This window comes from Pristiophorus japonicus, chromosome 9 (assembly GCF_044704955.1).
Source record: "Pristiophorus japonicus isolate sPriJap1 chromosome 9, sPriJap1.hap1, whole genome shotgun sequence".
Taxonomy (NCBI): domain Eukaryota; kingdom Metazoa; phylum Chordata; class Chondrichthyes; family Pristiophoridae; genus Pristiophorus; species Pristiophorus japonicus.
The window spans coordinates 23,824,920-23,836,382 of NC_091985.1; the positions used below are offsets into that span (position 1 = coordinate 23,824,920).

An 11,463-nucleotide genomic window follows, 5' to 3' on the forward strand; every position below is an offset into this window, starting at 1 on the left:
TCCATAACTACCCTCAATCGTACTGAATTATGATCACTAACACTAATACCCCTTCCACCAGCCCCTCTTCATTCCCAAAAACCAAGTCCAGAACCGCCCCTCCCTTGTTGGGCTTATTACATGCTAGCTAAAGAAATTCTACTGAATGCACCCTCTGTACCATTCATACTGCTTTTTTCCAAGTTAATATTAGGGTAGTTGAAATCCCCTACTATTACAGCTCTATAGTTTTTGAACTTTGCAGCAATTTGCATACATATTTGTTCTTCTATCTCCCTCCGACTGTTTGGGGGTCTGTAGTACACTCTCAGTGGTGTGATCGCCCCTTTTTTGTTCTTCAATTCAACCCATATGGCCTCGTTTGTTGACCCCTGTATCTGTATTTTTTGCGCGGCTCGGCGGCGTACTCCGTAGCTATGCCGCCGGCCGCAATTTCTGGGCCACTATTTCAGGTCGACGACCATTTTGTTTTCATTACAAGCAGGGTCAGGGCATACATTCAATAATGGAACTGACAACTACATTCCCGATGTTGTGGTATCATTCAACAGGACCTAAATGCTTTGATCTGTGCATTTACACAAGGTGCTATTGCATCGCTTGGTTTCAGTAACCGTTGGGACTTTTAGGACTGCTAACTGAAAATAACGCATCGCTTTTGAACACGCTCGCGTTGTTTATTGCACAAACCCTTTTCTTAAAAAGGGGATACTTTCAACTCGTGGGGGATCCACATTGCCTTTAACTGCGCTGCCCCGCCTTGCCTACCTCCACACGCCCGAAATAACATCGACGCTAATCAGCAGTACCATCGCAGCCGCCGCCGCACCCCGGCACAGCATGCTCGCGCCCTGCAGGCAGCCGTTGATCGGCTCGAGCTCGAGCCGTCAACCGCTCGCTCACTTCCCGCCCGCCTGCGTCATCCCGTGACGCCCAGAATGCAAAAAAGCTTGCTCCTTATTGGATAGCCCACTAACGAGCTGATGAGTTTGTTTTTAAATCGCGCGTCGGTTGAACCGCTGCTCCTCCTCGAGCCACGTAGGGCCGCGTGATATCGACCCCCTCTCCAACGCTAAAGACATGTTGGCAAGGGGTAAGAGCCCATTTTGTGTTCTGAGGAAAGGAAAACGTTCGTATTTGATTTTACACTAACTATTTGTAGTAAGTCTCTCTTCCGCGCATGCGTCGGGCGAGAATTAGGACAAATCATCATCATCGGCAGTCCCTCGGAATCGAGGAAGACTTGATTCCACTCTTAAAATGAGTCCTTAGGTGGCTGAACAGTCCAATATGAGAACCACAGTTCCTGTCACAGGTGGGACAGATAGTCGTTGAGGGAAGGGGTGAGTGGGACTGGTTTGCCACGCGCTCCTTCCGCTGCCTGCGCTTGATTTCTGCATGCTCTCAGCGTTGAGACTCGAGGTGCTCAACACCCTCCTGGTTGCACATCCTCTACTTAGGGTGGTCTTGGGCCAGGGATTCCCAGGTGTCAGCGGGGATGTTGTACTTTATCAGGGAGGCTTTGAGGGTGTCCTTGTAACAAATATCTCCGACTCCACACCCCCCCCCGCCCACCCAGCGCAATTCCCACTAACACTTTTTTGCGCATGCGTCGAATACCACATTGCCTCCACTGAGCAGCCGAACGCATCCGCCGATCCTCGAGCCGACCCCAAGCCGCCCCACAGCGCCGTAGAGAGCGAGCGGCCAGGAGAGAGAGAGGCAGACTGGGAGAGCGAGAGCTTGGGGAGAGGAGGGAGAGAGAGAGCTTGGCGGGAGAAGGGAGAGCGAGCTTGGGGGGGGGCGGGGGAGGAAGAGAGAGAGCTGCGGAGGGAAGAGAGCTGGGGAGGGGAAGAGAGGGGTGGGGGAAGAGAGAGCTTGGGGGGGAAGGGAGCTTGAGGCAGGGGGGAGGAGAGAGCTTGGGGGGGAGGGAGAGAGAGTTTGTGGGGGGAAATGAGCTTTTGTCGGGGGGGAAATAGCATTTGTGTGGTGGGGGGGAAGAGAGAGTTTGTGGGGGGGTGGATGGGGAAGAGAGAGTTTGTGGGGGGGTGGATGGAAAAGAGAGTTTGTGGGGGGGTGGATGGAAAAGAGAGTTTGTGGGGGGGTGGATGGAAAAGAGAGTTTGTGGGGGGGTGGATGGGGAAGAGAGAGTTTGTGGGGGGGTGGATGGGGAAGAGAGAGTTTGTGGGGGGGTGGAGGGGGAAGAGAGAGTTTGTGGGGGGGTGGAGGGGGAAGAGAGAGTTGGGGGGGAAAGAGAGCTTGAGGGGGGAAGAGAGAGAGAGAGTTTGGGGGGGAAGAGAGCTTGGGGGGTTGAGGGAGGGAGAGAGAGCTGGGGGGGAAGGGAGGGAAGGAGTGAGAGCTAAGGGGAAGGGAGGGAAGAGAGATTGTGGGGGGAGGGGAAGAGAGCTTCGGGGATAAGGGAAAGAGCTTGGGGGGGAAGGAGAGAGAGAGAGAGTTTGGGGGAAGAAAGAGAGTTTGACGGGGGAGAGAGAGAGCTTGGGTGGGATGGGAGGGAGAGAGAGAGAGCTGGGGGGGTAAGAAAGAGCTTGAGGGGGGGAAGCGAGACCTTGCGGCTGGGGGGGGGAGAGAGAGCTTGGAGGGGGGGAGCGTTTGGGGGGGATGGAAGAGAGTGTTTCGGGGGGGGAAGAGAGAGGTGGGGAGGGGCGATGAGAGCTTGGGATGGAAGGGAGAGAGTGAGCTGGGGGGGAAGAAAGAGAGTTTGTTGCGGGGCGGGGTAAGAGAGTTTTATGCGGGGAAGGGAGAGTTTGTGGGGGGGGACGGAAGAGTGTTTGTGGGGGTGGGGGGGGGAAGGAGGGTTAAAGAGAGCTGGGAAGGTGTAGTAAAAGCATTTTGTGGGGGGGAGGAGAGCATTTGTGGGACGGGGAGAAAGAGCGTTTGTCGGGGGTGGAGAGCGTTTGTGGGGGCGGGGGAAAGAAAGCGTTTGTGCTGGGGGGGAGAGAGTGTTGTGGGGGGAAGAGAGTGTTGGGGGCGGGGAGAGAGAGTTGGAGGGTGAAGAGAGAGCTTGGTGGGGGAGAGAGAGCTTGTGGGGGGGAGAGAAAGCTTGGGGGGCCGGAGAGAGCTTGTGGGGGGGAGAGAAAGCTTGGGGGGGCCGGAGAGAGCTTCGGGGGGGAGAGAGGAGCTTGAGGGGAGGGGGAAGAGAGAGCTTGAGGGGGGTGGAGAGAGAGCTTGCGGGGGGTCGAAGAGAGAGCTGGGGGTGGGGGAGAGAGAACTTGGGGGCGGGGAAGAGAGCTTGGGGGCAGGGAAGAGAGAGCTTGGGGGCGGGGGAAGAGAGAGCTTGGGGGCAGGGAAGAGAGAGCTTGGGGGCGGGGGAAGAGAGAGCTTGGGGGCGGGGGAAGAGAGAGCTTGGGGGCAGCGAAGAGAGAGCTTGGGGGCGGGGGAAGAGAGAGCTTGGGGGCGGGGGAAGAGAGAGCTTGGCGGCGGGGAAGAGAGAGCTTGGGGGCAGGGAAGAGAGAGCTTGGGGGCGGGGGAAGAGACAGCGAGAGAGCTTGAGGGGGGAGGGAAGTGAGTGCTTCGGGGGAAGGGAGAGCTTGGGGAGGCGGAGGAGAGTGAGCTTGAGGGGGGTGGGGAGTGTGAGCTTGGGGCGGGGAGAGAGAGAGCTTGGGGGGGAGAGAAAGCTGGGGGGAAGAGATTGCTTGGGGGGGGTAAAAGATTACTGGGGGGGGGGGGGGAAGAGATTGCTTGGGGGGGGAGAGATTGCTTGGGGGGTGTGGAAGAGATTGCTTCGGCTGGGGGGGGGGAAAGAGATTGCTTGGGGGGAAGAGACAGCTTGGGGGGCGGGGAGAGTGAGTTTGGGGGGTGGGGAGAGAGAGCTGGGGGGGAAGAGAGAGAGCTTGGGGGGGAAGAGAGAGAGCCGGGGGGAGGGGTAGAGCTTGCAGGGGGAAGAGATTGCTTGGGGGGGGAAAGAGATTGCTTGTTGGGAAAGAGATTGCTTGGGGGGGGAGGAAGAGATACTTTGGGGTGGAAGAGAGAGCTTGGGGGTAAGAGACAGCTTGGGGGGGGGGGTAAGAGACAGCTTGGGGGGGGGGGGGAAGAGTTGAGGGGGGGAAGAGAGCTTGGGGGTGGGGGGGGGCTGGAGGGAGAGAGTGCTTGGGAGGAGGGGAGGAAGAGAGAGCTGGCGGGGGAAGAGAGAGCTTGGGGGGAAGGAGAGAGAGCTTGAGGGGGGCAGAAGGAGAGCGAGCTTGCGGGGGGGAGGGAGAGCGAGCTTGGGAGTAGGGGGAGGGAGAGCGAGCAGGGGGGGTGGAAGAGAGCGTTTGTGGTGGGGGGAGAGTGTTTCAGGGGGGAAGAGAGAGTTTGGGGGTGAGAGAGAGTTTGGGGAGAGTGAGTTTGGGGGATGGAGAGAGAGTTTGGGGAGGATAGAGAGTTTGCGGGGGAGAGAGAGAGTTTGGGGGGGGAAGAGAGTTTGGGGTGGGGGGGAGAGTTTGTGGGGAGGGGAAAGAGCGTTTGAGGGGACGGAAGACAGCGTTTGGGGGGAGGGAAGAAGGTTTGTGGAGGGGGGGAGAGTTTGTGGGGGGGGGAAGAAAGAGGTTGTGGGCTGGGGAGAAAGAGAGCTTGGGGTGGGATGGGAGGGAGAGAGTGCGAGCTGGGGGGGGGGGGGGAAGAAAGAGAGTTTGGCGGGGCGGGGTGAGAGTGTTTTATGCGGGGATGGGAGAGTTTGTGGGGGGGAGGGGAGTGAGAGAGAGCTTGTGGGGAAAGGAGAGAGTTTGTGGGGGTGGAGTAAAAGCATTTGTAGTGGCGGGGAGAGCATTTGTGGTGGGGGGGGAGAAAGCGCGTTGCAGGGGGGGAATAAGAGCTTTTGTGGGGGGAGGGAAAGAGAGCGTTTATGGGGGGGGAAGAGAGCGTTTGTGGGGGGAAGAGAGCGTTTGTTGGGGGGATAGAGTGTGTTTGGGGGGAGAGAGTTTTGAGGGAAAGAGAGAGTTTTCTGGGGAGAGAGAAAGTTTGGGGGGGGGAGAGAGAGAGTTTGGGGGGTGGAGAGAGAATTTGGGGGAGTGAGAGAGAGTTTGGCGGGGGTGAGAGATAGAGAGAGCTTGGGTGGGATGAGAGGGAGAGCGAGCGAGCTGGGGGGAAGAAAGAGAGTGTGGCGGGGGGCAGAGAGAGTTTTTTTGCGGGGGGGGGAGAAGAGAGTTTGGGGGGCAGAGAAAGAATTTATGGGGGGGGAGAAAGAGAGTGTTTGTGGGGGAGAAGGGAGGAAAGAGAGCTTGGGGCTGGCGGGAGAGAGAGCTTGGGAGGGAGAGAGCTTGGGGGATGGAGGGAGAGCTTGGGAAGGGAGAGCTTGGCGAGGGAGAGAGAGCTTGCGGGGGGTGGGGGAAGAGAGAGCTTGCGGGGGGTGGGGGAAGAGAGAGCTTGCGGGGGTTGGGGGAGAGATAGCTTGTGGGGGGGGAGAAGGGAGAGCTTGGAGGAGGGGAAGAGAGAGCTTGGGGGGGGGAGGGAAGAGAGAGCTTGGGGGGGGGGAGGGAAGAGAGAGCTTGGGGGGGAGGGAAGAGAGAGCTGAGGGGGAGGGAAGAGAAGAGCTTGGGGGGGAGGGAAGAGAGAGCTGGGGGGGGAGGGAAGAGAGAGCTTGGCGGGTAGGAGGGGGAGAGAGAGCTTGGGAGGGAGAGGGAGAGAGAGCTTCGGGGGAGGGCGGGGGTGAAGGATGGAGAGCTTGGGGGGGGAGAAAGAGTATGGGGGAGGAGAGACAGTGTTTGGGGGCGGAGAGAGTTTGGAGGAGGAAGAGAGAGTTTGTCGGGAAGGGAAAGAGCGTTTGGGGGGAGGGAAGAAAGTTTGTGGTGGGGGGAGAAAGAGAGTTTGTGGGGGGGGGGAAAGAGAGAGGTTGTGGTGGGGGGAGAAGAGAGCTTGGAGTGGGATGGGAGGGAGAGAGTGCGAGCTGGGGAGGAAGAAAGAGAGTTTGTGGCAGGGCGGGGTGAGAATTTTATGCAGGGAAGGGAGAGTTTTTCGCGGGGGAGGGAAGATAGTTTGTGGGGGGGAAGGGAGGGAGAGAGAGCGTGGGGGGGGGGGTGGATGAGAGAGAGCTTGGGGGGTGGGGGAAGAGAGAGAGATTTTGGCGGGGGGGAAGAGAGAGTTTGGGGGGGGAGGGAGAGAGAGCTTGCGGGGGGGAGATAGAGTTTGGAGGGGAAAGAGAGAGTGTTTGGCGGGGAGGGAGAGTTTGTGGTGTGGAGGGGAGCGAAAGAGAGCTTGGAGGGGGGGAGTGAGCGAGAGCTTTGGGGGGGGGAGGGAGTGAAAGAGAGCTTGGGAGGAGGGAGAGAGAGCTGGGGGGGGCGAAGGAATGAGAGCTTCGGGGGGCGAGGGAGAGAGAGCTTCGGTGGGGAGGGGAGAGAGAGCTTGCGGAGGAGGGGAGAGAGAGTTTGCAGGGGGAGAGAGACAGTGTTTGGGGGCGTGGAGAAGAGAGAGTTTGTGGGGCGGGGTAAGAGCATTTGCGGGGGACAGAAGAGGCCATTTGTGGGGGAGGGAAGAAAGTTTGTGGAGTGGGGGGAAGAGAGTTTGTGGCGGAGGGAAGAGGGAGGTTGTGGCGGGGGTTGGGGGGGCGAGGGAGAAGAGAGCTTGGAGTGCGATGGGAGGGAGTGCGAGCTGGGGGGGGGGAAGAAAGAGATTTTGTGGCGGGGCGGGGTGAGAATTTTATGCGGGGAAGGGAGAGTTTGTGGGGGGGAGGGAAGAGAGTTTGTGGGGGGGAAGGGAGGGAGGGAGAGAGAGCGTGGGGGGGGGTGAGAGAGAGCTTGGGGGGTGGGGGAAGAGAGAGAGAGAGAGAGTTTGGCGGGGGGAGGAAGAGAGAGTTTGGGGGGGAGGGAGAGAGAGCTTGGGGGGAAGAGAGTTTGTGGGGTGGAGGGGAGCAAAAGAGAGATTGGAGGGGGGAGTGAGTGAGAGCTTGGAGGGGGAGGGAGTGAGAGAGAGCTTGTGGGGGGGGGGGAGAGAGAGAGAGCGTGGGGGGGAGGAGGGAAAGAGAGCTGGAGGGGGGGAGAGAGAGCTTCGGGGGGGAGGGAGAGCGAGCTTCTGGGGGGAGGGGAGAGAGAGCTTGGCGGGGGTAGGGAGAGTTTGCGGGGGAGAGAGAGAGAGAGAGTTTTGGGGGAGAGAAACAGTTTTTGGGGGCAGAGAGAATTAGGGGGGGAGAGAGAGTTTGTGGGGAGGGGAAAGAGCATTTGGGGGAGACAGAAGAGAGCATTTTGGGGGGAGGGAAGAAAGTTTGTGGGGGGGTGAAAGAGTTTGTGGGGGGGTGAAAGAGTTTGTGGGGGGGAGGAAGAGAAAGGTTGTGGGGGGGGGGAGAAAGAAAGAGCTCGGGGGGGGGGGGGAGAGAGTTGGGGAGGAAAGAGAGTTTGCGGGGGGAAGAGAGAGCTTTTGGGGCGGGAGAGAGAGCTTGCGGGGGAAGGAGAGAGAGCTTGGGGGGGGGGGAAAGAGTTTGTCGGGGGGAGTAAAAGCATTTGTGGGGGGGGGGAAAGATCGCTGGTGTGGGGGGGGGAAGAGAGCGTTTGTGGGGGAGGGGAAGAGCGTTGGGGGGAGAGAGAGAGAGAGAGAGAGTTTGGCGGAGGGAGAGAGATTGGGGGTGGCGAAAGAGTTTTTGGGGGGGAAGAGAGAGTTGGGGTAGTTTGGGGGGGGAGGAGAGAGTTTGGAGGGGGAGGAGAGAGAGAGTTTGTGGGGAGAGAGAGAGCTTTGGCGGGGAGGGAGATAGTGTGGGGGGGAGGTGGGGGAGAAAGCTGGTGCGGGGGGGGGGGGGGGAAAGAGACCTTCGGAGGGAGAGAGAGCTTCGGGGTGGGAGGAAGAGAGAGAGCTTGGGGGGGTGGGGAAGAGAGAGAGCTTGGGGGGGAATGAGAGAGATTTTGAGGGGGGGAAAGAGAGTTTGAGGGGGACAGTTTGTGGGGAGGGGAAAGAGCGTTTGCGGGGGAGGGAAGAAAGTTTGTGGTGGGGGGAGAAAGAGTTTGTAGGGGGGAAAGAGCGAGGTTTTGCGGGGGTGGGGTAGAAGAGAGCTTGGAGTGGGATGGGAGGGAGAGAGTGTAAGCTGGGGGAGAAGAAAGAGAGTTTATGGTGGAGTGGGGTGAGAGTTTTATGCGGGGAAGGGAGAGTTTGTGGGGGGAGGGAAGAGAGTTTATGGGGGGGGAAGGGAGGGAGAACATGAGGGGGGTGAGAGAGAGAGCTTGGGGGGTGGGGGAAGAGAGAGAGAGTTTGGCGGGGGGGAAGAGAGTTTGAGGGGGGGGGAGAGAGAGAGAGTTTGCGGAGGAGAGAATTGTGGTGGGAAAGAGTTTGTGGGGAGGGGAAAGAGCATTTGGGGGGGCGGAAGAGAGCGTTTGGGGGGTGGGAAGAAAGTTTGTGGGGGGGGGGGAGAGAAAGGTTGGTGGGGGGGGGGGAGAGAGAGCTCGGAGGGGGGGAAAGAGAGTTTGGAGGGGGAGGGAGAGAGAGCTTGGTGGGGAGGGAGAGAGAGCTTGGGCGGGGGAGAGTTTGTGGAGAGGTGGGAAGGGGGTGTTTGTCGGGGGGAGTAAAAGCATTTGTGGCGGGGGCGGGAGAGCATTTGTGTTGGGGGGGAGAAAGAGTGTTGGTGGGAGGGGGGAAGAGCGTTTGTGGGGGGAGGGAGGGAAAGAGAGCGTTTGTGGGGGGGGGAAGAGAGCATTTGAGGGGATAGAGTGTGTTTGGAGGAGAGAGAGAGTTGGGGGCTGGTGAGAGTGTTTGGGGGGGGGGCGAAGAGTTTGGAGGGGGAAGAGAGAGTGTTTGCGGGGGAGAGAAAGAGCTTGGGGGAGAGAAAGTTTGGGGGGGAAGAGAAAGAGTTTGGGGGGGAAGAGAAAGAGTTTGGGGGAGGAGAGAGAGTTTGGGGGAGGAGAGAGAGTTTGGGGGGGAGAGAGAGTTTGAGGGGGAGGGAGAGAGTTTGGGGAGGAGAGGGAAAGTTTGGTGGGGGGAGAGAGAGTTTGGGGGGGCAGAGAGAGAAAGCTTGGGTGGATGGGAGGGAGAGAAAGCGAGCTGGGGGAAGAAAGAGAGTTTGTGGCGGGGGGGCAGAGAGTTTTTTTTGGGGGGGAAAGAGAGTTTGGGGAGCAGAGAGAGAATTTGTGGGGGGGGACGAAAGAGAGTGTTTGTGGGGGAGAAGGGAGGAAAGAGAGCTTGCGGCTGGAGGGAGAGAGAGCTGGCGGGGGGAGCGAGAGCTTGGGAGGGGTAGAGAGAGCTTGGGTGGGAGAGAGCTTGGGGGGCGAGACAGAGCTTGGGGGGGGGGGGAGAGAGACCTTGGGGGGTAGGGAGAGCTTGGGGGGGGGGGGGAACAGCTGCGGGGGGGGGAAGAGAGCTTGGCGGGGAAGCGAGAGCTTGGGGGAGAGAGCTTGGGGGGAAGGAAGAAAGAGCTTGGGGGGAAGGAAGAGAGAGCTTGGGGGGAGGGAAGAGAGAGCTTGGGGGGAGTGGGGAGAGAGAGCTTGGGGGGGAGGAAGCGAGAGCTTTGGGGGGAGGAAGAGTGCTTGGGGGGGGAAGAGAGAGTTTGGGGGAGGGAAGAGAGAGCTTGCGGGAGGGGGGGGAGAGAGAGCTAGGGGTGGGGGAAGAGAGAGCTGGTGGGGGGGAAGAGAGCTTGGGGGGGGGTGAAGAGAGAGCTTGTGCGGAGGGGAAAGATCGTTTGGGGGGGACGGAAGAGAGCGTCTGAGGGGGAGAAAAGAAAGTTTGTGTGGGGGGGGAGGAAGAGAGTTTGTGGGGGGGGGAAGAGAGAGGTTGTGGAGGGGGGGAAGAGAGCTTGGGGTGGGATGGGAGGGAGAGAGTGCGAGCTGGGCCGGAAAGAAAGAGAGTTTGTGGCGGGGCGGGGTGAAAGAGTTTTATGCGGGGAAGGGAGAGTTTGTGGGGGGGAGGGAAGAGACCTTGTGGGGGGGAAGGGAGGGGGGGAGAGAGAGCGTGGGGGGGAAGGGAGGGGGGGAGAGAGAGCGTGGGGGGGGCGGGTGGTGAGAGAGAGCTTGGGGGGGGGGTGGGGGAAGAGAGGGAGAGTTTGGCCGGGGGGAGGAAGAGAGAGTTTGGTGGGGAGGGAGAGAGAGCTTGCGGGGGGAAGAGAGTTTGTGGGGTGGAGGGGAGTGAAAGAGAGCTTGGAGGGGGGAGTGAGCGAGAGCATGGAGGGGGGAGGGAATGAGAGTGAGCTTGCGGGGGGAGAGAGAGAGAGCGTGGGGGGGAGGAGGGAAAGAGAGCTGGGGGGGAGGAGGGAAAGAGAGCTGGGGGGGGGGAGAGAAAGAGAGCTTCTGGGGGAGGGGAGAGAGAGCTTGGCGGGGGTAGGGAGAGAGAGCTTGGCGGGGGTAGGGAGAGTTTGCGGGGGGAGAGAGAGAGTTTTGGGGGAGAGAGACAGTTTTTGGGGGCAGAGAGAATTGGGGGGGGAAGAGAGAGTTTGTGTGGAGGGGAAAGAGCATTTGGGGGAGACAGAAGAGAGCATTTTGGGGGGAGGGAAGAATTGTTTGTGGGGGCGTGAAAGAGTTTGTGGGGGGGAGGAAGAGAAAGGTTGTGGGGGGGGGAGAAAGAGAGAGCTCGGGGCGGGGGGGAAGAGAGTTGGGGGGGGAAAGAGAGTTTGCGGGGGGAAGAGAGAGCTTGGGGGCGGGAGAGAGAGCTTGGGGGGGAAGGAGAGAGAGCTTGGCGGGGGGGGGGGGGGAAGAGTTTGTCGGGGGGAGTAAAAGCATTTGTGGGGGGGGAAAGATCGCAGGTGCGGGGGGGAAGAGAGCGTTTGTAGGGGGGGAGGAAGAGAGTGTTTGGGGAGAGAGAGAGAGAGAGAGTTTGGTGGATGGAGAGGGATTGGGGGGGGGGAACGAGAGAGTTGGGGTAGTTTGCGGGGGGGGGAAGAGAGGGTTTGGAGGGGGGGGGGAAGAGAGAGTTTGTGGGGAGAGAGAGAGCTTTGGCGAGGGAGGGAGAGACCGTGGGGGGGAGGAGGGGGAGAGAGCTGGTGGGGGGCAGAGAGCTTCTTCGTAGGGAGAGGGAGAGAGAGCTTCGGGGGGGAGGAAGAGAGAGAGCTTGGGGGGGCGGGGAAGAGAGAGAGAGCTTGGGTGGATGGGAATGAGAGAGATTTTGAGGAGGGGGGGGAAAGAGAGTTTGAGGGGGATGGGAGGGAGAGAGTGTGAGCTGGGGGGGATAGAAAGAGAGTTTATGGCGGGGCGGGGTGAGAGTTTTATACGGGGAAGGGAGAGTTTGTGGGCGGGGGGGGAAGAGTTTGTGGGGGGGAAGGGAGGAAAAGAGAGCTTGGGGGGGGGGGGGGAGTGAGAGGGAGCTTTTGGAGGGGAGTGAGAGAGAGCTTGGGAGGGAGTGAGAGAGAGCTTGGGGGGGAATGAGAGAGAGCTTGGGGGAGAGGGAGAGCGCGTGAGGGGGAGGGAGAGAGCGTGGGGGGGAGGAGGGGGAGAGAGCTGGGGAGGGAGAGTGAGAGAGAGCTTCGGGGGGAGAGAGAGATTTTGAGGGGGTGGAAGAGAGTTTGGGGGAGGAGAGACAGTGTTTGGGGGCGGAGAGAGTTTAGGGGAGGAAGAGAGAGTTTGTGGG

General features: G+C 60.0%; 1 protein-coding gene across 2 annotated transcripts in view; it reads left to right on the forward strand.

Moving 5' to 3' along the window:
* Positions 1-1,017: 1,017 nt before the first annotated feature.
* Positions 1,018-11,463, forward strand: part of LOC139272971 (uncharacterized) — a 44,054-nt gene continuing 33,608 nt past the window's right edge. For both annotated transcript variants that reach the window (XR_011594982.1, XM_070889174.1), the window contains exon 1: positions 1,018-1,093. The gene's annotated coding sequence lies outside the window, so the exon portion shown is untranslated. The remainder of the gene's footprint in view (positions 1,094-11,463) is intronic.